The following is a 27759-nucleotide window of genomic DNA, read 5'->3' as shown; positions in this document are numbered from 1 at the left end:
TTTCATTCCTCCCTGGCTGTGCCCATGGGTCTGTTGGAAACACCGTCCAGTCTGAGAGAGATGTGAGGGTCCTGGTCTCAGCGAGGAGAGAGGACAGGGTGGGGGCTCCGAGCGAGGACAGCGGGATGTCCAGGGGGAAGGGAGACCCTAGTAACTTTTTCCTCCTTCCTTCTAGGGCAGAGCAGCTGCCGGGTCCCTCCCGCCTGCTGATGGAGAGCCAGAAGCCGGCGAGGAGTCGCAGGAAATGGAGACAAGAAGAAAGCCCGCAGCATCGTCACCATCCCCAAGCAGGGCTGTCCTCGGGGGAACCGCTCTTGTCTCGGAACAACCGTCTCGTGCCGATGAGCATAGCGACCGTATTTCATCAATTCCTGATTTGCATTTACATCCATCTTTTCATGCAACCTGGTTGAGGGAAATAGCCCACCCTGCCTGCTTCAATTCCCCCTCTAATCTCTTATATGGGGGAGCCTGTTTCCTAAACGTCTGGGCGCTCAACTCATATCCACATTGGGGGGGCCTCGTGCACACACCGTCTCGAGCGCCCCAGCCTCCGCGTCTCGACTTCAAATGCATATTCAGCAGCTCATCCAATAACAGAGACGTTAAACCCGGCTTTTCAGACCCAACTTTCTAGAGCCCAGATCACAGTGGTGCGTGTGGTATTTAATGGGCACCATTTCCCAAGCCCTTTGTTCAGAACTGTCCTCTCACCCTGTCCCTCGTGCACCTCTGTGGGTTGTCCCCATTCTTGGTGGCAGACATGGACATCCATCGTGGGGTAGAGTGACCGTCTTTGACCTCACCTGCTTTCTTTCCTTCTTTTTCTTTTTTTTTAGGGCCGCACCTGCGGCATGTGGACGTTCCCAGGCTAGGGGTTGAATCGGAGCTGCAGCTGCCGGTCTATGCTACAGCCACAGCAACGTGGGATCCTTCACCCACTGGGCGAGGCCAGGGATCGAACCTGCATGCTCATGGATGCTAGTCAGGTTCATTAACCGCTGAGCCACGACGGGAGCCCTTGACCTCACCCCCTTGCATCACATCTGCAGTAACACAACACTCTGCTTAGACTCTCATCACTGTTCGTTTTTTCCGGTGGTGGTGACTTTTCCACGATTCCCAATTCAGCGCTGCATCGTGTGTGCAGCCTTGTGGGCATGGTCCTCCCTTCTCTGTGCACCTCCTACCCCATCCCCAACGTTGTGTCTGCAGACCTCGGACGCCACCCGCCAGGACTGCTTGGAAGCACCTGCTTCTGGATCCCTCAGCGCCCCCCCTCCCGCCCCCCTGCGTCCATCCACTGACCGAGTGCCTCCTCTGGAGCGAAGAGTGAAATCCACATATTGCTTTGTTCGCCAAGGTGGGGCTTTCCATGTTTCCTGCCCTGGTGAAGGGAGCCACTCTCTGGGCAGGCATCTCCGAAGACATCTTGGAAGTCCTTCTGGAACCTTCCTGTCGCCAGATCTGAGAGTGAGTGTGTGTTGGGTCTGTCGTGTCAGCCTCATCCGAAGCTCAGCTTCCTCACGCAAGGTCCGCTCAGACCTTCTCGCTGGCGTCCCCTCCCTGTCTGTCCAGTGCTCAGGAGGGCAGGCCCTGCAGAGTGTTCCCATTCCCGCTAAGAGCTTAAACCGCAAAAAGCAGAACCTCAAACCCCCGCTTTCACCCTGTCCTTCTTGCAAGATGTGCTTACCGAGAAAGCCCTCAGGACACACGGCCCCCGAAAGTGCAGTGCACGGTGTACCCTGAACCCCTTCCCCTCCCCCAGGCCTCTCTGCCTCCGAGAGATGGGCTCTATTTTGCTCCTAAATTGCGTCAAGAATGTTTCGCAAATCTGGAGTCCAAAGAGGAAACGAGTCAGGCTCGCAGTAATTGAGAAGTTATAGAGGAAGTTCTAATTGTACTCAGATGTTTCGTAATTATTAAAATCTTGCAACGGAGCGCGTGTAATCATCTTATGATGTTTGGGGCACTCCGGCTCCACCGTCGTAAAAAGAGCTCCGTTTGCATGGAAAAGGCTGAACGAAGCAAAGAATGTTTCCTGGGATGTGTTCTTCGTGAACCACGCTTCTGAAAGCCCTTCGGACCTCGTGCCTCACACAACGCCCCTTCGAGAAGCCTCTTCGCAGTTGCCTCTAGACCAAGGGGAAGCATATTTGGAAAAAAGGACCTCTCGCCCGCCGGTCAGCTTTGGGACACCTGCCCCCATGTGATGGACAACCACCAGGGAGCTTTGCCGTGTTGGCCTGAGATGGGTTTCATCCTTTCTACCTGCATCAGAAACTCTTGATCATCTTGGGCTGAATTCACAAAGGTGCACAGACAGGGTGGCTCACACAGCACACTTTGTCTTCACAACTCTGGAGGCTGGGAGCCTGAGATCCCAGCATGGCCAGATTAGTTCCTGGAGCAGCTCTCTCCCCAGCTTGCCGACGGCCGCCTTCCCCCTGGGGCCCTCGTGGCCTCCTGCCCATGTGTGGCTGCAGAGACAGTAAGAGATCTCGTCCTGCGTCTCCTCTTCTTGCAAGGTTACACCAATCTTAGCAGATCAAGACCTCACCCTGAGGACCTCATTACTGAGCCTTCCTCACCTCCTAGAAGCCCTCTCTCCACACCAACTCGCCCTGGGGTTCACGGTGCCACCAGGCGAGTTTGGGGAGACGCCATTCAGTTCACCGCAGAGTGTGGTTAAGTGCACACGGAACGTCTTTGGACCACAGAGACCTTCTCTCAGGTCTTGGTTTCAGGAACACCTACCAGCTGGCCACACGTCAGGATCTACTCGGCCGTATCCTGGGCACAGCTAGTGTCCTCATTAGTTCTTATCACAAGAACACCGTGTAAGGAATCACGGTGAAACTCATGGGCCAAAGACGAAGTGTTTTCTGAGATCTGTGGGCCCGCTGTGGTCGAGGTGGACTAGGCTGGACTGTGGAGCTCTAGACTCCAAGCTCCAGGGAGCAGACTGGCCCAGGTCTGCACCATGCCCCTCTGATGCCCCTGGCACCTGCATGGACCTGGGTGTGGTGTGGGCCCCTCAGTGTCCTTCTGGGGCCAGGATGAAGGCGCAGTGGTGACCCAGGGCAGATTCACAAGGGAAAAGCCAACCACACAAACATATCGTGAGTTTGTCTGTGTTACCTCCAAGGACAACCGTGAGCCACGCAAGTGACATGGCCATGTGTGTGTGTCACGTGGGTTAATGCCCCCCCCCCAAAGACATTCATGTCTGAAACACTAGAATTGGTAATGGAACAGTATTAGGAAGCAGGGTCTGTGCAGGTGTGAGGAAGGGAAGGGCCTGAGAGGAAGTCCTCCTGGATGAGGGGGCCCCTCCCTCCAAGGACAGTGTCCTCCTAAGAGACACAAGAGGAGACACAGACACAGAGGAGCAGCCGCGGGAAGACAGAGGCAGAGACGGGAGGGAGGCGGCCACCAGCCCACGGCCGCCTGGAGCCCCTGGAACCTGGAAGAGGCAGGAAGGACCCTCCCCTGGAGCCTCTGGAGGGAGCGCAGCCCTGGGAGCCCTTGACCTCAGATGTCTGGTCCCCAGGGTGGAGGAGGACAGATGTGGGATGTTTGAAGTCCCTAGTCTGTGGTCATTTGTGACAGCTGCCCCAGGACACTGGCACCATCGCACGTACAGGATCTTGAAGGATTTAGACCAATAAGCAAGCCATACCCCCAGCAGCAATATTATCCTTTATTCCTGCAGAAGGACTCCCTTTGGACGGTTGTTTTAAGCAAGGTGATGGTGCTGGAGCTGAAGACAGGGTTAGGGTTCAGATTCCCAATGATCATCATGGGGAGGCACCCCAGTATCACCTCTTGGCCCTGATTTGGGTTCGATAAAAATTATCCTCATCTCAGGGCATCCAGAAAATCTCCCCTCGGTGAGAACGACCCCCACCCGAGCTCTGCTAAGGCGCCATGTGACCATCTGCAGTTATTTTCTGTGAATTTGTCTTGTGTATAAAATAGATACATTTTGATTACAATATTATTACTTTCCATCCAGTGTATTTTCTATTTTTCGTTTTATGGCTTGTCACATAACTGCAATAACCACTCTCGCTCCCAGTAAACGGCATTGGAGATTGATTAAATGCCTCGGCTGAGTTTCGCTATTTAATCAAGCCCTACCGTCATTTATTACATTGTATCTTTCAGCCGATAAGCGGGGATCTTAAATACATTGATGAACTGCTCGGCCGTAAGTGCCCATCCATGCTTCTCATGCCTGGTTTACATATTTCAGAAAATGGAACTGCACGGGTTAGCCGTGAAAAATCCCCACCTCGGAAGGAGGACGGCGGAGACGATGACTCGAAATTAAGCCGCCGGCCCCTCCTTCCCGGCAAAGTGCACATTGCTTTCTACGGAGCCATAAATATTAAGAATCTGGAAGTGAATTAGAAAAATAACTACTGAGCCGAGTAAAAGATTGATGACCGCAGGCGATGGAATATCTAGCAGCCTTTGCGTAACCACCACCCTCAATTCACACAGGCTTTCTAGGCTCCACTGGACTCCACTGGACTGGAGATGGGGACTGTTTCCAGATGAGGGGAGGGGGGAAAGGGTCGAGAAATTTTTGCCCAACCCATTGTTGCATCCACCAGGTTGTGCGCTCCAGGGGACGTGCACTCAATTGCCTGGCCCACGGGTGTCAGCTGGACTCATGGAGCAGGACTCTCACATTTCAGGGAAAGTCCGCACGAGGGACCTGAGAGCACTCCCTGGCCATCCTGGAGGGTCAGGATCACTCACCCTGGTGACGGGCGACCCTGGACACAAACGTACAGTCTACGGCTCTCAGAGATGCTCCCTCTTGTTATCAGGTCCCTGCCACTAGTCCCAGAGGGCATCCCTCACTGCTTACTGTGTCTCCTGAGAGGCTGAGCCACATCCAGACACCACGGAATTGGAGTTTATAATTTGCCCATGGCAGAACTTTGGAAGAAAACACTGGTGGCTGGAGCAGCTCTTGCCGAAAGAAACCAAGGTAGACCTGTGACCTGGGGTCACGTTTATCGATGCCCAGTGACTCCCCCCTGTAATGTCAGTCTTTGCATCTGAGCATCACCATAGACGGAGGGGGCCCGCGAGCGGGGGGTGGGGGTGGAGAGGTTGGTTCTCTCTGCCCTTGGAGCTGGAGCCCCTGTGGACGGAGGGCCACCCACTGTCCACGAGTATCTTCTACATGGTGAAAAAGTCTCCAAGAGCGGCTTCATGAGAAAGGTGGACAAGAGAGCGCTGAAATCAGACGGTTCTGTGAGAGTCTGTGGATGAAATTGGTGACGCATGGCTGTTAGCACATGGTATGTACATTTGCTCTAGATGGACAGGTGGATAGATGGATAGATGCATAGATACATAGACACAGCCAATGAAGATGACGGAGAAATGGTAGATAGACAATTGGCAGATGATTGATAAAAGTACAGAGAAATAGGGAGATCTATATAGGTTGATAGATGATAGACAACCAGATTAGATAGAATGACACATAAAAGATAGGTGAATATAGAGGGAGGTAGACATCAAGATATATAAAAACGTAGGTCAGTTGACAGGTGATAGATAAATAGATAGATGATAGATACATTGATAGGTCCGACAAGGTACGACACCTACATGAGCAGAAGTGGCCGGGCACGAGGGGACATTCTGGGATGGTTCATGGAGGAGGATGACAACGGCGTCTAGACCAGCCATGGCTCCTCTTCCCTTTCCTTCTTGTTTGCCCAGAAGAGAGAGACAGCTAGAACCCAGGGAGCTTTATCCAGATGGCCTTCGCTTTCTTTGGGACTTGGCTGGATCCCAGGGAAGGGGTGGGTGGACCTGGGCACCGAGGAGGGTCATGCCATGGCCGCCCTTCAGGGTCCACCACTCAGTTTCCCAGTGTCTGGGTGTCGTGATGGCTCCTGGGTCACAGCTCAGTTCCTCCACCAGAAACTGCCCTTAGCTGAAGGCAGCTGCCTCACCAAAGAGTATCTCCTCTGCGGGACACCACCTGGGGTCCTAAGATGCTATTCCAGCCACCGGCGGGGGTGAGGGGGGTCTCTTTCATGTTGAACCAAGATAGCACCTCCATCTACCCAACCCTGCTTCCTTCACACACTCAGGGTGTCCTTCCACTCCATCCCTCCCAACCCCCCTGCGAACTCACCTCCATGTCCGAGGCAGCCTCCCCAGAAACTCAACGCAGCATGCCTGGTGGGTGCCTGGTCTTTGGGTGGCCATTTGTTGGGTATCTCTTCTCCTTTCTTGAAAGGTAAACTGAGTCAGAGAGTCTCATTAACTTCCCCAGAGCTGGCAGCACATTCCCTTTCAGAAAGGAGAGGTACGAATCCTTTATTTGAGGAGCTCCCCGCATCCCCTAATTTCTACCACCCGTCACATTCTTAGGGTCCATCTGAGTGGAGTTGGGTAGAGCAGACAGTCAACTGCAGACAGATTTTGAAGGTTTCTCAGGCGAAATTTAATTATCCTAAAGCTCACGCTGGCAAGGATCGCCTTGACACTGGAACATTGTCTGGAAATAAAATTCAAATGTGAACTCACAGAATGCTAATCGGTTCTGCACCCTCCCCCGGCCCCCATGCCCCAGAATGTCCACCCAAGTCCTCTGAGACCCTGAAATGTCTGCCTTTCTTATGATTCTAAATTCATTCCCTGTCATCATTTATTCAAACCACGTTGAACTAGTTCTATTTTTGCATTCTTTCTCCCCAACCCTCACCCCCACCCCTACCCCGTGTGAACAGTTCATCCATCCTCTCAGGGTCAAATGCTTGCACGCAGCTTGGTGAACACATGCTCACAAAGCAAAAAGGCCCTGTGAACAACATCAAAAAAAAAAAAAAAAAAAAGGAAGAAGAAAGAGGCAGTAGAATGCTCTGAAGACACACACCTTTCTCCCCACATGAACCTGGGGCCAACCCAACTTAAGAGGTTGGCATGCAGGAAGTCTTAAAAGTGTGTTTGAAGCTTGTGAAGACCTGGGGGCAGAGAGAAAATAACCAGAGACCTTGTGAGTCCTTGTCAATGAGCCAATAAGAGATAAACGGGGATAAAGAATCGAAGAGAAAGCCAAGTATGCCTCCATAAGGTCAATCCGTTCTTGATTTGGCCTTCGTTGGGTCCAATGAGTAGGGAGATGCAGGAGTGTCATGGGGAGGTTCTCATACCTGAAGAGATCCAGCGAAGTTAGCAAGATGACCAGCCTGTCCAGCGGTCTAGCACGTAGACTCAAAGCTGTCTGACTTCATTCTTTCTGGTGGGTTGCTATTATTCTGTGTACACATGGAGCAGCATGTTGGGAATCTCCATTTGAGAAGAGACGTCGTAAATGGTCCACGGTGACCTCGGAGAGAGACGTCATCACAGGGGCAGAAAAAAGAAATGAGGCAGACCTGGTAAGGTCTGAAGTCAAGTAAAATTGGGTCAGAGGACAGACCAATGGCGATGTCCCCTCGATCAAAAGGGGAGTCCTCGGACCTTCGTGACTTCAGAGTAACCTCATGAATGGCTTTGACACAGCTGGAGAAAGGGTGTTAAGATGCAAAGTGTGGTTGGAAGAACCATTGGAGGCAGAAGATCTCAGGGACGAAAGTCCCAGACGGCATTCAACCATTGACCATGGCAGACGGTGTTCTGGACAGCAAAGGAATAGCCAATGGTCCATGTGATGACCGATGGTCAACTTCAAAGTTTCCTGCCTCGATGCACCAACTGCCATCACCCACTCTTCTGGGGCCATGCAGCATCATCTTTCATGCAGTTGGCCCATGGGGACACCATTGACGCAGGAGTGGAAGTGAAAGCTCTATGTGGGAGGCAGAGTCCATGTAGATTCTGGTCCAGCTTTGGGCTTCTTGGGTGATTTCTTTGGGACCTTCACATCTGAGCTGTGTGGAGAAACTAAATAGATTGTGTTTCCTGCTGGGGAAGATCATGGTCAGACTCAGGACTGAGTTGGCCCCCAAGTTGAACTGCCGTGTAGGTGGCAGCTGGCTGCCTGCTCATCTCCCCCTCTGTTTATGGGTTTTCTCATGGACATTGACTCATCTCCGGCATTTAACCCACCCAAATAACTTCAGTAACGGGATGTTGATGAGTGTCTCTTCCCACCGTAGTCTTAATTCTTAGTTTACTGGTGAGGTGATTGGAGTTTTGATGCCTGGCTTTGGCCACAAGCAGGGTGGCCCTGGGTCATGAGAAAGTGCCTGAGTCTTGGTTTCCTGATCTCTACAGGGAAAGATGAATGGGGTCAATGAGGTGGGCTACAGCTTTTTTTAAGGAAAATAACAAGAGTCAGCAAAGATGTCAAGAAATTGGAACTTATATGCTGCTGGTGGGGTTGTAAAATGATGCAGCTGCAATGAAAAGCCATTTGGAGTCTCCCCTAAAAGGAGAGGTTGGAATGTGTCATGTGATCCAGCAATTTTACTCCTAGGTATATGCCCTGCCCCAAAGAACTGAAAACAGGGGCTCAAATAAAAACTTGTACACCATTATTCATGGCAGCACTGTTCACAGCAGCTGAAAGATGGAAACTGCTCAAGTTTTCATCAACAGATGGATGAAATGTCACCCACAGATAGTTGGACACCCTTGTTCACAGCAGAGTCATTCGTAATAGCCAAAATATGGAAACACTCCACGTGTCCATGGATGGATGGATGGGTGGGTAGATAGATGGATGGGTGACAGATGGATGCTTGGGTGATGGGTGGATGCTTGGGTGATGGGTGGATGGATGGATGACGGATGGATGCTTGGGTGATGGGTGGACAGATGGATGGGTGGGTGGGTAGATGGATGGATGACGGATGGATGCTTGGGTGATGGATGGATGCTTGGGTGATGGGTGGATGGATGGATGAGGGATAGATGCTTGGATGATGGGTGGATGGATGGATGGGTGGGTGGATCGATACACAGAGCAGGGTCCATCCACACACAGTGGAATATTTCTCAGCCATGAAAAGGAGTGGCGCTCTGACACAGGCTCCTTCATGGATGGAGCTTGAACCCACGATGCTCAGGGAGAGAAGCCAGACCCGGAAGGACACAGTGCATGGTTTTATTGACATGGAACGTCCAGAAGAGGAGAATCCATGGAGACTGAAAGCAGATGGGTGGCTCCTAACGCCTGGGTGATGGGAAGGGCTGGTTGAAGGGTACACGATTTCTTTGGGGGGGCAAGAATGTTTTGGAACTGGACAGAGGTGGTGGTTGCCCAACCTCGTGACTGTGCTCAATGCCCCTGCATGGTCTGCTTGAAAGGGATGAATGCTTTGAGCCGCAAGGGGAACCCCAAGCGACAAATTTAATCTCTAGTTGCACGTCATTTTAAAGCTTTTAAAGCCTACGAATATGAAACCCAGAAAGGGAGAAACTCTGGAGGATCTTTAGTTTAAAAACATTGGGTCTTTCGAAACCTGCAGTGTTTCCTCTGACCCAGCAGCCCTGGCTGGCCCCTCAATTGCACTCTGAAATAACACTGCCCCTTTCTCCCTGTCTTTGCTGCCCTGGCCCTAGAAATGCCTCCCACCCCAAATAAACAACATAATCATGAAAGTGGGGGCCCATGTGAACGGGGCCGGAGGGGGAGGAGGGGGCTGGAAAAACACCCCCACGGTCAGACGCTTTTCTTACTTTGTTCGGCGTTTGCACAAAAATCACACCCACGATGTGGTTTAGCGTTTAGACCTTCATTCCCTCTCTGGTAGTCTATTTCAACAGCACACCCTGGGCAAGGAGGGCAGGGACGGGGTTTTATGGTCGAGACCCAGCGCACATAAAAGACAGGCGTGTGTGAAGTCGCCGGGGAGACGGGGTATGGTACTGATACACTCAGCTTTCACTGGACCCGCCGGGGCGGGTGGGGGACCCAGAGGACGGAGGGATAAAAGGACAGCATTGTACGGCGAGGCGCCAAGAGATCCGCTGGGAAGCAGACGCGGAAGCGTGTGCTGCTTCCAGCTGTAAACACAACTCGCAAAGAATCACGCCATGAACCAGAAAACAAGCACCTCACAGGTGAGCGGGGGAGGCGGGGAAATAGCCAGATGTTCGATCTTTCTGTGTTCATGGCCCAGAATCACGTGTTCAAGCTGATAATCAGATAAGCGGACCAATACTGTGCAGCCACCGGAAGAGTAGGAATTAAGCAGAGGGGGAGCAGACCTCATACGGAACTGAGGCCAAGGTGATATTAAATGAATTAATAACACCAAACAGCAAACTAACACTAAATACTAACATTAAACGAATTAGCAATAGTAAGTACTAAACTAATATCAAGCGGACATTAAATGAAGCATGAATACTAGACTAATACTAAACCAATTACTCAGACTACTAAACTGAATACTGAACGAAGACCAAGCTAATACGAAGTCCTACCACTAGACGAATAGCCAACTTACTTTTCAAAGTCTGTAAGTCTGTTTCTGTTTTGTCAATAAGTGCATCTGTATCTTTTTTTTTTTTTTTTTTAGATTCCACATAGAAATGATCTCATATGGTGTTTGTCTTTCTCCGTCTGACTTACTTCACTTAGTATGAGAATCTCTAGGTCTAACTACGTTGCTGCAAAGGGCATGATTTCATTGTTTTGCATGGCTGAGTAGTATTCCATTGTGTATATGTGCCACATCTTCTCAATCTACTCCTCTGTTGATGGACATCGTAAGAGTTCCTTACTAGCCTCCAGAGACACGCGCCTCACCAGATAAATTGTTTGCGTGTGTTTTCTCCCAGTCCGTAGGCTGTGTTTTTGATTCTTGATAGAGCTGTCTGATGACACAGGTTTCTAATCTTGATGAAGCCTGATTTCTGTTTTCTTGGGTTGCTTGTGCTAACGGCGTCATATCTAAGAAACCGTTCCAGGGGCTTGCACTGAACCTCATTTGCGGCCATCATTTACGCCTCACGCATCTGAGAGGGAAGCTGGTTCTCAGCCTCCTAAGTGGTGGGTAGAAGGACAGAAGTGGGTTCCCGCCACCTCAGAGACGGGCGGATGGGGGCAGCTGCAGATGGAAGAAAAACACATCTCCACTCTGCTTGGGCGTCACAGCTCCAGCTGCTTGTTTGAGCTGGATTTTCTCCCTGACGTGAACTTTCTCCCGACCCTTTTAGTGGGATTCCTGTGCTGAAAGAAAACCCCCTAAGTCCCGACACACTCAGTGTTCAGTGATGCCTGTCTCCACACGGCGTATTCCCAGAGTTGCATGTCAACACTTGGCTCTTAAGGATCCCACAGAGGGGCAGAGCTGAGCCCGGGACTGAGTGAAAGCCTTAGTCTGCTGCCGAGACGGTCTTCCTATGATCGGTTCACGAGAAACCCCCACGGCCTCAGAGGGGCAGCAGCTGTGGGGGTGGTCTTTGGCCCCAGTCCCACCGTCTGTGGTCCTTTTACCGTGGGACAGCACAAGGGGGTTAAGCAACTCTTTCTCCTGCATGGGCTGGATTAAAATCTGAGAAAGACGACTACCATATGAGATCACTTGTGTGTGGAATCTAAAATATGGGCAAATGAACCTGTCTACAGAATAGAAACAGACTCACAGACATGGAGACCAGACCTGTGGTTGCCAAGGGCGTGGGGGAGGGAGCTTGGGGTTCGTAGATGCAAACTGGGACGCTGAGAACGGATGAGCCATGAGGTCCCGCTGTCCAGCACAGGGAACCCTACCCAATCTCCTGGAACAGACCATGATGGAAGAGAGTATAACTAAGAGAATGTATGTATATGTATGACGGGGCTGCTGTGCTGTACAGCAGAAAATGGCACAACCTTGTAAATCAACTATAAGTTAAAAAAATTTAAAAATTGCAACCTAGAATACTCCACTCAGTAAGACTATCACTTAAAGTAGAAGGAGATGGCATTATTTTTTCCCTTATTATGGCTGAGTAAGAAGATGTGGTACATATATACAATGGAATACTACTCAGCCATAAAAAAGAACAAAACAATGCCATTTGCAGCAGCATGGATGACTAGAGATTCTCATACTAAGTGACGTTAAGTCAGACACGGAGAGACACATACCACAGGAGATCAATTCTATGTGGAATCTAAAATATGGCACCGATGAACCTCTCTATAGAACAGAAACAGACTCCCAGACAGAGACCAGACTTGTGGTTGCCAAAGAGGAGGGAGAGGGAGTGGGATGCACAGGGAGCTTGGGGTTTGTAGATGCAAACTATGACATTTAGAATAGATAAGCCATGAGGTCCTGCTGTCCAGCACGGGGAACTCTGTCCAGTCTCTTGGGATGGACCAGGATGGAAGATTGTATGAGGGGGTCATTTTGCTCTACCTCAGAAAGTGGCACAACATTGTAAATCAACCATAATAAAAAAAGAAAAGAAAAGAAATGCTTTTCTTTAAGAGGTGAAAAAAAAATCCATGGATAATTGACATTTCTGACGATGGCCCACTGGGGTTGGTCCTAGGCTCAGCATTGCAAGAGAAAGCCAGAAAAGACATGCTGGTGATTTCATGGGGGGTTCACCGAGGCCAGAGCACAGCCACCCCAGCAGGTGACTGTGATGGGTGGATGGAGGTGGGACGCTAGAGACTGTGAGGTCATTAGGGTCGGATCCCTCCTCCTCATCCCAGGAGATGGCTCCTTGCAGACGGAACTTAGCACCTGGAAGAAGCCACACCGAGTGGACCATCGGTCAGTCGGTGCTTGATCCCTATCCTTCAGCCCCCGCGGGTGGAGAGCCAACACTCCCAGCCCCACATCAGCCTTCCCCTCATTAAAAAAAAAAATACGGCATTCTTAATTTGCAGCCACCTCTGTGGCGCAGGCTGCCTCGCAAGAGAGCCAGGCGTCTCGGGGCTGCGTCTGCTTAGAAGCACAAGCAGATGGCTGGAGAGGGTCGCGGGCGGGGAGGGCCTCGATAATTCAGCGCACACACAAATGAAGTATGGCCGGACTTCCTTGAACCCCACCAACGCCTCGTAACCTTCATTTTCATTTTTAATCCTCAACACTGCTCGGTGGTCCCCAGGGAATTGCCCCCCATAAGCGGCTGAGTGGCTGGTGTTGAAAAATCTCTCCTCTTCCCCGTGGTGGGGGGGAGCCAGGGGGTGTGCTAGGAATGTGATGGGATTTCTCGATTTTATGATAATGGGTCTTGGGCAACGCGTGGGTAATAAAACGGTAATCTCCAACATAAAAGAGCATTAACCCCTTCAGACTTGGAGGCTGGGAAATTGCAGTTTCTTCTTACATGGGGTTGGATCTAAGCAAATCATGTAACTCAACTGGGTTAAACCGTGGGGACGCCAAGAGTGCATTATCACCAAGAAGTGACACTACAGTCACTTTTGAGTAAATCTCCCTCGCAACGTGTTGGGGCACCGTTATTTTTTTTTTCCATTCAAAATACGCCCCATGTAAAAGCTGATAACATGTTAACCTCCTATGCATTGTCCAGGGCATATCACTGTCGCCTATTGCCTATACCTGGATAAAGCAAACCATAGCTGTACCAGTATAAGATTTTCCTGTAAGAAAAGCTGACTTGGTCTCCAGATGCCCTTGACAGCTCTCAGGTACCACGGCTCCTGAGAAAAATGCTTCCAGGTCCAGGCAGGAGATGTACCAGGTGAGTTGGGACATCTCGTATCCGCCATCGGCACGAAAGCCATCAGAGTCCGATCGTGTCATGTCCCAAGGAGGCTGGGGGGAGCTGGAAGGGTCCCCCCGCAAGGAGGCCAGGCAAGAAGCAGCACCAACGGTGACAGGAATGGAAGGGAATTCATTCAATATGGCAAAACCGTGCGTGTGCAAAATGCCACAGCATCACTCGTTTCCAAAGGGTCACCTCCTCTGTGTTACATGAAGTTCACTTTCATACATTTGACGTTGTGCCAAGAGACGTCAGAGTTGGTCAGATGTGATGGGGTGATCTTCCTGGATGGCTGACGTGCGGACACGAAATCTAAAAATTCGTCTTGGACATGGAAACACCCAAAGTGTCCATCGACAGAGGTGTGGATAAAGAAGACGTGGTCCATATGCACAGTGGAATACGACTCAGCCCTGAAAAGGAAGAAGGAATGGCATTTGCAGTCACGTGGATGGACCTAGACACGATCAGGCTGCATGAAGCTAGTCAGACAGTGAGGCACCCACATCATAGGCTATCCCTTCCATGGGGAGTCCGAGAAAAGGACACAAGGAACTTTTTGCAGAAGAGATACTGACTCACGGACTTTGAAAAATGTATGGTTTCCAAAGAAGACAGGTTGGGGGGGTGCGGGGCTGGGCTGGAGGTTTGGGATGGACATGCGATACAACTTGGTTGTGATGATTGTTGTGCAACTATAAATGTAATAAAATTCACTGAGAATGAAAAAAATAAAAAATAAATAAAATAAAAATAAAAATTCGTCTTGGAGACAACAAAAGAAATTTCCAGTGTGTCTTAGGGGAAGATAGATGGTCTTTAAAGCTTGATAGGCTATTGTAGCCACGATTCAAAGATATGATTATCTGCTCCAGGGACGCCCTAAACTAAATTCAGGGAAGATGATGTCGTGTCTGGAATTTGCCCTAAAATCGCCCCACCACAGAAGGGACAGGAAAGGAAAAAGGACCCGCCCCCGTCCGACAAAGTTAAAACCTGCCACAGGCGTCCTGGAGTTTTGGAACCCCCTGGTCTTATTCTGCATTTGGAGATTGGCAGCCTAAACACGTGTAAAGCGACATGTGGAATTTAGAGTCACTCATTCACTCACCAAGCGCTCCTCAGGTGCCAAAGGCGTGGTGTGCCTACCCCAGGCCAGGCTCTCACGAAATCCAGGAAAATAACAACTGTTGGGGAGGCCGTGCAGACACGAAGACGCTTGGGTCCTGCGGGCGGGAATGTGAGGCGGGGCAGCCTTTGGGCCAAACCGTGTGGTGGGTCCCCCAGAAGGTGTACCCAGAAACCCCATTCCCAGGCGGGACAGAGTCGCTGTGTTTCCATCCGTATCCCGTCACTGAAATAAACCGCAAATATGACGATAAGAACTTTCATCAAGTCCTGGGCCCTCCAAGTTAAGTCTTACACCTAAGGGTAGCCATGGAGCCCCTGCACCTGCAGCTGGTGTCAGAGGGAGGTGGCTTTGGGGAGCCGGGTTTGTGGCTGGTGTCAGAGGGACGGTGGTTTGAGGGCCTCATATTTATAGCTGGTGTCAGAAGCGAGGTGGTTTGGGGGAGCTGGGTTTGTGGCTGGTGTCAGAGGCAGGGTGATCTTGGGGACCCGGGTTTGCAGCTGGTGTCAGATGGCGTGGTGTCTTGGGGACCTGGGTGTGCAGGTGGTGGCAGAGGGAGGGCGGTCTTGGGGACCCAGGTTTGCAGCTGGTGTCAGAAGCAAGTGTGGTCTTGGGGCCTGTGGCCGTACCGTCCCGAGACTACAAGGTCTAAACCAGGCAGCAGGCACTCACCTTGGTGCGAATATGCAGAACGTGAATCCCCTTGGCAGCGACCCCCACTGCCCCCCCCCATGTTGTGCTTACAGCTCTGGCTTTGCACCAGGCTCAGAGATTAGATAAGGAAGTCGTGTAATGATTGGGGACCTCCGTCTCCCCACCTTCGAAAGGAAGCCCCTCACTAGACGATCCCGGGGCCGAGTGCCAGCCTCAACAGTGGCATTCTGTTCACGTCTGAACATACGTTCGCTTCGGAACTGCCCTTGTGCAGATGCAGGGGTTTGGTCAAACATTAGAGGCTGTCATCAGGATAAGGGATCAGACGTGCCCTGCCCCCCCAACCCCTGGCTTCACACACAGGTGAGCCAGCACACCTCTGTTCCTGGCCTGCCGTTCCTCACCTGTCGGTGGCCAGACAGGAGGCTGCGGTGTGCCTGACAGCACTGGTGGTGACAGATCCACCCCAGCTGGTCCAGGCAGGGAAGGAATTTGCTACATAGTATTTGATGGGAGTTCCCCTATGGCCCAGTGGGTTAAGGACCTGGCATTGCCACTCCAGAGGTTGGGTGGGGAGCTGCTGTGGTGCTGGTTCAATCCCTGGCCCGAGAACGTCCACCTGCTGTGCATGCAGCCAACATAAGAGTGTTGGGTATTTCATGTCCCACCTACAAGGACCTCCCTGGGTGCCAGGCTTGGAGGGTAATATGGGGGGGGGGGAGGGTGTGCAAAGGCCCCAGGGGTGAACCGCCTGCCAGAAGCCGGCTCAAGATACCACCTGCCTCTTCAGCCCTGGGGTCCGAACAGCCCCACGTCCAGCCCTGCGTGTGGGGTCCCCAGCCCTACCCAGGACAGGAAGGATGACAAAGGGCAGCTCATTTTTGTTCTCTTTTCTGAAAATAACTTCCCAGCGGTGTCTTAATGGATGGATGTTGTTGCGACCGAGGCAATGACATCTAACAGCTTCTTGGACCTTGTTGGTTGTCACCACCAGAGGTGGAGAGTCCTTCTGGCCTCGGGAGGGTGTGGTCCCTGCTGAACCCCCCACAGTGCACAGGATCCCCCCCGCCCCATCAATCCTCTAGCCCCCACGTCAGTAGGGTGGAGGGAGCCTGACCTGGCATCAGAGATTGTCCGTCTTTCTAACTATCTACCTATTTTTCTGATGTCTATTTATACCATTTATCTATTTATCATGCATTATCTATCGTCTACCTACCTATCAAATCTATTTATTTAGCTATCAAAATTTATTCTCTCTCTAAGGTCTATATCTTTTATCTATTTTTTGTCTTTTATCTATCTCTATCGTTATCTATCTATTCGTCAATATCTATCATATATTTATCTATTTTCTCTGTCTTTCTAATGTCTATTTATATCATTTATCTATTTACTATCTATTATCTATCTCTATCATTATCATCTATCACTGTCATATCTATCTCCGGTTTTATGTATCTATATCCTTATCTATCATATATTTATCTATTTTCTTTATCTTTCTAATGTCTGTTTGTAGAATCTATCTGCTTATCTGTCTGCCTATCTGTCTGTCTATCTGTCTGTCTGTCTGTCTGTCTCTCTGCCGACCTACCTACCTCTCATCTACCGCTAATGTCTATTTATATAATCTACCTGCTTGTCTGTCTGTCTGTCTGTCTATCTATCTATCACTCTCTCTCTCTCTCTGCCGACCTACCTACCTGTCATCTACCTCTTCTCTCCAGGACAAACCTCTCTCCAGGACAAACATTTACAACCAGGGACAGTTTTACCCCCAGTGGACACTGGTCAATGTCTGGGGACGTTATTAGCAGTCCCGCTGGGGGGAGGGGGCTCTTGGCACGTGGTGGGTGGAAACCAGGGAAGCTGCGGAACAAGCCCCCAGCCCCCCTCCCCGCCAGAGCACAGGACCCCCTCCGTTGTGCAGCCGGAGGGTTAACTCTCCAACTGTCTTCCTTGAGTGTGTTTCATCCCATGTTTGCGCAGCCTGGGACCCCTTGCTCCCCCTCCCCAGCCATGCCAGAGTTAGGGGTTCCGTCTTATAGGATGGAGCTCTCTACCAGCCAGGCCCCTGGTCAGATCTGTGGCCTCAGACCTTGTCACCCTTGGCAGCTCATCACCCACACAGCCCCGGGACCCCCTCATCCATCCTGAGAACTCAGCTTCCCAGCAGCCATCCAAACACGAAACCCCCTTTCTGCACTTTTTTTAAAAAAAGTTGTGGTTCAGCAGGTTAAGAAGCCGACTAGTATCCATGAGGACTCAGGTTGCATCCTTGGCTTCACTCCATGGGTTAAGGATCCAGTGTTGCCATGAGCTGTGGTGTAGGTTGCAGCTGTGGCTTGGATCTGGCATTGCTGTGGTGTAGGCCATGGCTGTGGTGTAGGCCGGCAGCTGCAGCTCAGATCCAACTGCTAGCCTGGGAACAATGCCATGGATGCAGCCCTAAAATGCAAAAAGGAAGCAGCCGTAAAAAGAAGAGAGAGAGATAAAAGAGAAATTCAAGTCACTTAAAAACTGACCACTTTCAAGGGCACAATCCAGGGGGCCTTTGATGCTGTCACCGTGTCACATGACCACAACTTCTATCTGGTTCTAGAAATTTCTCATTCCCCCGAGGAGTCCCCCATCCCCATCAGCAATCAGCCCCTCCCCCTCCCCAGCCCCTGGCATCACAAACCCCATCTTGGCCTGTAGACTTGCCTGTTCTAGATGTTTCTTATCCACAGAATCCCACGCTATGTGTCCTTCTGAGTCTGGCTTCTCTCCCTGAGCATGGTGTATTCAAGGTACATCCATGTGGCTGCCTGTGTCCAAGCTCTGCTCTTTTTCATGGCTGCGTACTATTCCCCTTGCATTGGATTTGGAGGGACCTCTGAGCAGCTGCTGTGCACTTGAGAGGCACTGCCCTTTGCAAGCAAACCCATCTTCCTCAGGCTCATCCCAATGGCCCCTGCAAACACCCAGCCTCTCACCTCCCTCCTTTTGCCTCCTCGATGTCCAAGTCAGCCCTGATTTACCCAGTGGACAGCACAGAGGTACCTGTGTGTTCTGGCAACATCTCTGGCTGGAGGCTCCAGGACAGGGAGAGTCTCTTAATAACAGGCGCAGAGGCAGTGGAGGAGGGGGCTGCGGAATCTGCGGGCCATCTGTTGCCCACGGCACCTCTCGGCAACCTGCCGGTCCCCCCCACCCCCAACCCCTGGCCGCCAGCTCGGAGCTTATTCCTGCCCTGGGCTTTTCCCCCTCATTACGGGAATTTATTGCCTTGCTTTGTAGTCGGTGGAGCCCCCGTCCTAATTGTTTCTCCCATGTGTTGTAAATCTGTCTTCCATTCAGTAAAACATGAAGCCGAGACCTGGCAATTTCCTCTCCTCTGCGCGCGCCGGCCGGCGGAGCGAGTGTTGAAATAAAAGGAAACGTGTCCGCGGCGCTTCTCCCGCCCGATGCCATTCGCCCCAGGAATTTTTAATATTCGGCCATACCCTCCGCATGAGGTCATCCCAGGATCTAATTGGAACCGTGGCTGGCGGGGCTGGCTGGGTGCCACGCCGGCCTCAAAGGCTCTAATTCCGTCATGCCTCATCTGGTTTTAGACGCTCCTTTGTAGCCAGTTCACAAAGTTCTCCTGAGGTTGCCATCGCCATGGGCCGGCTGCGAGGGGCCCCAGCAGGTTCCCCAGCAACCCCCACCCCCCCATCCCGTCCCCCGGCCGTTTCTGCCCCTGCCTCAGGTCCCATCCACTCCCGTCTGCATCCCTCTGTGGCCCCAAACTCAAGCAGGACCCTGCTGCTGAGGTGTCACTCCCCCGCATTCCCAGGGTCTGCTTGGAATCTTTTCCACATGCAGGATTTCTTAGCTCCGATCTGAACAAATTTGCCACTTTGCAGGTGTCAAGACCTGCAAACCATAAGCCTTCTTTACAGGTGCCTAGAGTCCGCCCATAACCATGCAGGAAGCCACTCCATCTTCCATCCGAGACTCACGGCACCCAGCACATGGGACGAAACTACACTGAGATGTTCTCTGCCATTTCTCTGAAAGTCAAGTCTTGCCAGGAATCTAGCCGGGAATGCTGGGTTTTCTCTGAAACCCTGTTTTCACAGCTTAGACTGAAGATATCCTGGAGGGACAGGCAGGTGGCCCCTGCCCCCGGGAGACATTGCCTGGAGGTTGGCAGGGACACACTCAGAGCTTCCATGCCTGTACCTGCAAATGTGTCCAGAGGGGAACCACTGAAGCCACACCTGTGGACGGGCTGTGCACGGTTCAGGGTGTCCCTGGGTCATCTGTATTGGCTTGGGGGCCGCTGACTTTGCGGCAGCCTTAAGTCACCAATATGGCTTCTCTGTTTCTATGGAAGGGTTTGCATCTTCTGTCCTGCAGACTCCCCCCCCAACACACACAGCCCCACCACACACACACATACACACCCCGCATGTGAGTCTTGTATCCATGATTCACAGGAGGCTGGAGGCAAATCCTGCAGCCCCCAGACGCCACAGACAGAATCATGACAAATCGTATAAATATGCGCAAATCATGCGAATGATGTCACACACCCGCTCGCCCTGAGCCGGTGGAGCACCGCACAGCAGAAGGTCAGGCCGGGACTTGCTCTGAATTCAATTGAGGCAATTCCATTCAATTGGCTTGAATTTATCACGGAGAAAAGCCCACTGCTTGATCTCAGCCGTACGAACAAGCTTCCGCTCCACCAGGACCAGAACGACCAAAATCACGGCCCGGGGGCCCCAAGGGCAGATGCAGGGCGCCTGCCCTGACTGTTCTGCGCTCGAGGTCCTGGTGAAGGGGGGCCAGGAGGGTCCCCGAGAGCTCCTGATGGACGTCAACGGGCCAGCAGCAGGGCACGGAATCCGCCAAACAGCCAAGAGGCTCCGAGCGCTTTGGAAGTGAAGCTTAGCCACCTGCTGTCGACGAGGTTGAAGAACAGCGGCTGTGAGGGTGAACCTGAGGATTTGCCCCAAACTATTGTGGGGAGTTTTTTTTTTTCAACCTGTTATCATCTCTCAGTCGGTATTCTGTCAAATCAATCAAGTACGGGCCGCGACACGTCCTGATCATGAATGCTCCAAGTATGTGAAAAGCAAAGGGAAAAACCAGGAGACACAGCGTGATGCTACCCGGAGAGGGTCTGAGATCGGCGTATGCTAAGACGGAGCCAGAGTCTTCTGCAGGCCTGATATTCATAGTCTTCACATGTTTATCTCACCATCTGCAACTCAGGAATGGCTGGACAGTTCAATCCTAAAATCCGTGAGGCCGACATGCTAAGTCCATTCTTTCTTGTTTGTTCATTTTTTTGAGGTTGAGTTGATCTGCAAGGTTGTGATCATTTGTGTTGAATGACAAAGGGATTCTGTGACCCATGTCCACACATGCGTTCTCTCTCTGAGATGCTCTTCCCACACGGATGAGCGCAGAATCCTGGGTAGCGTTCCCTGTGCTGGACAGCAGGTCCCCACTGGCCAGTCATTCCACAGACCTCAGGGCGCATGAGCCTTTGTGAGGCATTGTGACTGTTCTTCTCCCTACGTTTGTCCATTGGATACGTGTCCTGAGCCAGAGATGTACAGATACCACCCCCCCAAGTTGACCCATGCACAGTCATCTTTCAGCCAGGTGGTCTCCTGTTTTCTGAGATGAGCAATCAGCGGCGAGGGCATACGGAGGCTGCTCCGGGCATGAATGCTGCATCTTGGAGATGGCAAGTTTTCCCAAATAAGCACTGTCCTGCGTGATCACAACTGGACCTGTGGAAACCACCCCACGTTGCATGTTCAATGAATGTTGGGCTGGGCTCGGCCCCCAAGGAGGGTCCCCGGTGGAGCAGCACCACGCTGCCCCCTTGGTGGAGGAGGAAGGGGCATTTGGAGAGGCTCTGTGACGGGTGTGCCAGGATACAGCACAGAGCGGCACTGCTGCGGGTCAGCCTCAGTTCACAGAGCTGAATCCTGAGTCACGTGCCTCGGCTCCTTGGAGACGGGGTCTCCTGTGGTTGGGAGCAATATCACAGGCTTGGAAAGGACAGAGCCTCCTTGGGGGCAGAGAGAAAAGGGCCGGACCCTGGAGGCCCCCAGACCCAGCTTCGTGTCCGAGCTCTACCTCATGAACCTGGATGAAAGCGGGTGACCTGTGCTCTTGGAGACTCACGTCCACACCCGTAAGGAAGACGGCCTTGGGGACCCTGACTTCGAGGCCCCTAGGGACCCTCGGCAGGTCCAACCCGCTGCACCTGCTGTCCCCAGATCCTCAACAGACACTGGGGACACTTCGGGTGGGGGGTGCTGTCTGGTGGTTCCAGTGCCTGAACTGGACACCCTGCATCAGTGTGTTCAGAGGTGGGTGCAGGAATGTAGGATTTCGACAGCTCCCTCCTCCCCAGGGAAACTTCAGTATATGAGTGTCCTGAAGCTGCTGTAACAAATGACCATACCTGGGGGGGGGGGGCTTAAAACAATAGGCATCCATCCTCCCCTGGTCCTAGAGACCAGACGTCTGAGGTCAAGGGGTCCCAGGGGTGTGCTCCCTCCAGAGGCTCCAGGGGAGGGTCCTTCCTGCCTCTTCCAGCGTCTGGGGGCTCCAGGCGGCCCTGGGCTGGTGGCCGCCTTCCTACTGTCACTGCCTCCATCTTCCCGTGGCTTCTGCTCTGTGTCTGGGTCTCTTCTTCTGTCTCTTAGGAGGACACTGTCCTTGGATGGAGGGCCCCCCTCATCCAGGTCCCTTTTATATGGGGATCCTTAACTGCAAGACTCATTTTGCCAGTTAGTTCACATTGAAAAGTTCCTGGGTTTTGGACGGAAACGTATCTTTTGGAACCCAACCAGGGCACTTGAAAGTTTATCAGAAAGGCCCCAATCTTAGCTTTTCCCCATTGGCCATTGAAAAGAACAAAAACTGGTGACCAGCATCTGCTGGGTCCTGTTGTCCCTGAAACACCAAAGCTTAAGACTTTTTCAGAATAAGCAGCAGCTGAAGACAAGAAGCCTTCTAGAATCTTCTCCCCTATAATTACAAAACACGTAGGCAATCTATGAAGGTCTATCTATCTATGTATCTATCTGTCCATTTTTCTATTTATATCTATCTCTACCTACCATCTCTTTATTTATCTATCTATCCATCCATTTATCTATCTTTCCATCAGCCCATCTAGTAATCTGCCGAACATCTATTAGCTATCAACCAGCCAACCCTCAAGTGATCATAATATCACCTCTTTCATATATATCATCTATCCGTCTACACACTTACCTATATTTATGTCATCTATCTACATATATATCTGTCAATCCATCATCTATACTTATCTACCTTTATCATCTATTTAATCTAAATCCTGCCTATCTATGTATCTATTCCATTTTCTCCTCTCTGTCTCTCTCCACACACACACACACACACACACACACACAATTGTATTCTGTATTTATAAGGGTCTGGGGAATACATCTAATCGTCTAATCGCCCATTTCAATTTGGTACCTATTATCTCCCTAGTCAACACCATCGAATTAGCACAAGTCACTTAAACACTTCAAATATCTTTGCATGTCTGTTTTCCTAAGCTTAGGTCTACAACCTTCTGGGATGTCAGCTTTGCAAGGCCCCCGCTTTGGGGAGTGTGGTCAGAAGTTGCCCGGTGAGTTGTGGAAACAGGTGGCCCCCACTTTGGATCAAACATCCAGAGCGCGTCAACCTCTGTACAGGGCGCCGTTTTCCTTTGAAAAGGTCAGGAAGGGTCCCGCGGAAAATGTGCTTGTATATTTTTCATTGTTTGGACAAGAAATTGGGAACAGACATAGTCTGTGACAGAAGAATGTCTGAGTTTGTTTTTGAACCGAGGTTGATTTTTTTTTTTTTTAACAAAAGCAGTCAAAAGTAGCAAAGCGGTGGGGCTTCTCCAAGGCAGTGCTTGATGGGTGGTGTTGCGGCAGCGTGGACACCCCGAAACTTGATCCTGGCCCCCGCAGGCAGCCGAGAGCGCCGTCTGCACACACATCCAGCAGCAGATGTTCACGTCTGTAACTGTTACTTTCAGGAGCACATTAAGGAGGGCTGTGAGCGCACTTATCCTAAAGATGCCTGCAACAGGATCTCTGGGAATCCCAGCCGGGGTCCGTCACTCCCACACCTCTCAAACAGACAGCCCCGTGCTCGCAATTAACAGGCTAATGTATGACGGAAATGGGTGTTACCGGGTCCAATCCCTGCTGCTCGCTGCACAACAGGCCAGTAAACTGAGAGGAGGGGTTGGGACAAGGAAGAGTGACTTTGTTGGGAAAACCAGTAGTCCGAGAAGATGGTGGGCTCATAGCCCAAAGAACCAACGTTCTCGAATTAGAATCCATGTTTCTTTTACACTAAAAGGTATGTGTGTGTAGGGCGGATGGCAGGTTGTTGCAAACTTCTTGGTGCCGGAATCCTTAGTTCTTGCAGCTCTCCACATGTGTCAGGCCATGGTGTTCCTGAAAACCTCCAACAAGACAAATAGCAGTCTTTGTTCTGCAACTTTTAATCTCTAACTGAATGGAAACATGTTAGCCCCTTAAAGGTCTGAGAATGTGCTGTATATTTCAGGCTATAGGCAACATTTTAAACGCCAGGCAAAAGCAGAAGGATGCCAAGGTTGAAGTAAAAGATGCACTATGGAGGCAGATTTGTTCTTCCCTGTTGCACAGGGACGGGGACCCACAGTGGGAGCAGGCAGGGAGGATGCTTCTAGACCAGAGTCCAAAGAGACACATCCTGGGCAGACCATCCACGGACACTCCCTGCAGCACTTTGCACCCCTCAGTTCGTTTGTTCACCGGGAAATCATGCTTGTTTTCTCTTACGTCTCGGTATGGCACTTCACTGCCTCACCCACCATCCTCCGTGTCAATCAGAATTAGGGAGAGCCATACACTGCAGGGCAGAGTGAGGGGGTCTGCGGATGGACCTGGGAGAACCTGACTTCCTTCTTTAGGAGACCAATCCAATAAGATGCTCTGATCTTGGCCAACTGCACATGCCCCAGATATGGCAAGAAAGCAAGGTCTTCACTCACCATCTACCCCACAAGCTGGCAGTACCTTCCTCACTTCATGTCCTGCATGGACACACTTTGGCTGAATAACAGGCTTTCTCCTTAACTTTGTGGTCGAATATTGATAAGCATGTATTCCTTCTGACTTGGGGTCAGCAGAACTGCTCCAGTCTGGGCGACTCGTCCAGGGAGAGCTGGGCAGAGGTGGCCTTGCCTATGAGTCTTGGCCCCATGGGTCCCTTGGCTTGTTCCCCTGGAGGTCTTGGGGGCCCACAGGACATCAGGAAGCAGTGTTCCAACACCCTGCATGTGGCTTCATGCTTGTTTTCAGACCACCAGCCAGAGCAGATGGTAGGGCTAAGCCCGGAGTCCGTGTGGTTACCAGGAGGTGAGATAGGGCAGCTGCTTTCCCCGACGCCTGACTGCTGCGCCTGGACCTCCCTGATCCAGGACACCTTTCAGTCTCCAGGGCCTGCCTTCATGGCACAGTGGGTCCCACAGTGGAACAGACAGAAGGGCAGCACCCCTTCCCCGTCCCTTAGACCCAGGGAGCGTGACTTCACAAGTGAGATAACAAATTTCTGAAATTTGTGTGGGATGAGGGATGAGTACCCAGAAAAATAGCAGGAACTCCTACAACTCAACAACAAAAACAACCTGATTCAAAAATGGGCAAAGACCTGAACAGAACTTTCTCCATATAAGATACACAAGCCATAGCCTATGGAAAGGCCATCAACATCATTTGCCATTAAGGAAACAGACATCAAAGAAAGCCATGATGAGGAGTTCCTGCTGTGGCTCAGTGGGTTAAGAACCCGACAGGGTATCCCTGAGGAATCAGGTTCAATCCCTGGCCTCACTCAGTGGGCTAAGGATCCGGCATTGCTGCACACTGCAAGCAGGTCGCAGATACGACTTTGATCTCGTGTTGCCATGGCTGTGGCATAGGTCTGCAGCTCCGATCTGACCCCTATCCCAGGAACTTCCACGTGCCACAGGTGCAGCTGTTAAAAAAAAAGAAAAAAGAAAAAACTCAGCAGCAACAAGAGCAACAGGAACAACAAAAAACCAAAACCACAATGAGATAGCACTGCACATCCATTTGGGATGGCTACAGCCAAAATCAAAACAAAACGAATTAGCAAGTGTTGGCAAGATTATGGAGAAAAGGGAACTCCTGTGCCCTGTTGGTGGGGCTGTAAATTGGTACAGCCGCTGTGGAAGACAGTGTGATGGTTCCTCAAAATATTAAACCTAGACCTAGCTACCATAGGATCCAGACATGGTACGTGTGGATGTACGAAAGAATTGTCATCAGGGACTCAGACATTTATCTTCACACCCATGTTCACAACCGCATTGTTCACAAGAGCCAAGAGGTTAGAACAACCCTAGTGTCCACCCGTGGATAGACGGATGGATGGATGGGTGGATGGATGGGTGGATGGATGGGTGGATGGATGGATGGGTGGGTGGATGGGTGGATGGGAGGGACAATGGCTGGCTGGCTGGCTGGCTGGCTGGATACATGGGTGGGTGGATGGATGGATGGGTGGATGGATGGATGGATGGATGGGTGGGTGGATGGATGGATGGGTGGGTGGATGGATGGTTGGATGGATGGATGAACTGATGGGTGGATGGATGGATGGATGGGAGGGACAATGGCTGGCTGGCTGGCTGGCTGGCTGGATACATGGGTGGGTGCATGGATGGATGGGTGGGTGGATGGGTGGATGGTTGGGTGGATGGGTGGATGGGTGGATGGGTGGATGGGTGGATGGATGGGTGGGTGGATGGGTGGATGGGTGGATGGATGGGTGGGTGGATGGATGAATGGGTGCATGGGTGGATGGGTGAATGGATGGGAGGGATAATGGCTGGCTGGCTGGCTGGCTGGATACATGGGTGGGTGGATGGATGGATGGGTGGGTGGATGGGTGGATGGTTGGGTGGATGGGTGGGTGGATGGATGGATGGGTGGGTGGATGGGTGGATGGGTGGGTGGATGGGTGGATGGGTGGATGGGTGGATGGATGGTTGGGTGGATGGGTGGATGGGTGGATGGATGGATGAACTGATGGGTGGATGGATGGATGGATGGGTGGGTGGGTGGGTGGGTGGATGGGTGGAGGGTTGGGTGGATGGGTACACAGAATGTGGTCCCTTCACGCAATGGAACTTTGTTTTCCCATGAAAAGGAAGGATATTCTGAGCCTTGGTACCACCTGGATGAGCTTCGAGGGCATGATGCTCAGATTCATAAGCCGGATACAAGAGGATAAATCCTATGCAATTCTTCCTATATGAGGTCACCAGAGGAGTCCTTGCCACAGAGAGACAGAGCAGATGGTGGGGCCAGGGGCTGGGGGAGGGGAAGGGGGAGTTGTATCTAATGGGGACAGAGCTTCAGTTTGGGAAGATGAGAAAATTCTGGAGATGGAGGGTGAGGATGGTTGCACAACAATGTAAGTATCCTGAATACCACTCACTCATACACGAAAAAACGGAGTAAATTTTATATTTTATATAGCATATGGTATACTTTTATATTTTGTGGTATGTAATTTTGTGGTGTATTTTACCACAATCATAAAATAATTCTTTTTTGGCTTTTTTAGGGCCACACCTGCAGCATATGGATGTTCCCAGGCTAGGGGGCCAATGGGAGCTGTAGCTGCCAACCTATGCCACAGCCACAGCCACAACCACGCAGGATCCAAGCCTCTTCTGTGACCTACACCACAGCTCCCGGCAATGTGGGATCTTTAACCGACGGAGTGAGGCCAAGGATCGAACCCGCATCCTCATGGATACTAGTCGGGATCGTTACCACTGAGCCACGATGGGGACTCCCACAAAAGAATTCTAAAAATTAAACAGAACTCTTTTACAAAGTGAGTGCATTGTGTCCAGGTTAGAAAAATCCGGAGGTCTTGCTTCTGCACAAACAGCTTCCTGACTTCTTGGTGATGCTTAATGCCCCACAGGCCCGAGATGGAAGTTGCAAGGCTCTCTCTCACCCTTTTTTCTGGGGACTTTAACACAAGGTAGGACGCTGACAGGGGCGCAGAGGACAGACCAAGTGGCCAGTGGGCGGAGAGTGGGCGATGAAGCCACAAGCCAAGGGGTGCAGGATGGCCCGCAGCCACCCCCTTCCCTCTCCCCTCCTCCCAGACTTTGGCAGAAAGTAAGGATTTTTTTTTTTTTTGGCAGACTGCAATTCACCTTTTCTGCACCCGAAACCCGCGGG

The sequence above is a fragment of the Sus scrofa genome, chromosome Y (assembly GCF_000003025.6).
Source record: "Sus scrofa isolate TJ Tabasco breed Duroc chromosome Y, Sscrofa11.1, whole genome shotgun sequence".
In the NCBI taxonomy this organism is placed as follows: domain Eukaryota; kingdom Metazoa; phylum Chordata; class Mammalia; order Artiodactyla; family Suidae; genus Sus; species Sus scrofa.
This window is presented reverse-complemented; position numbering follows the sequence as displayed.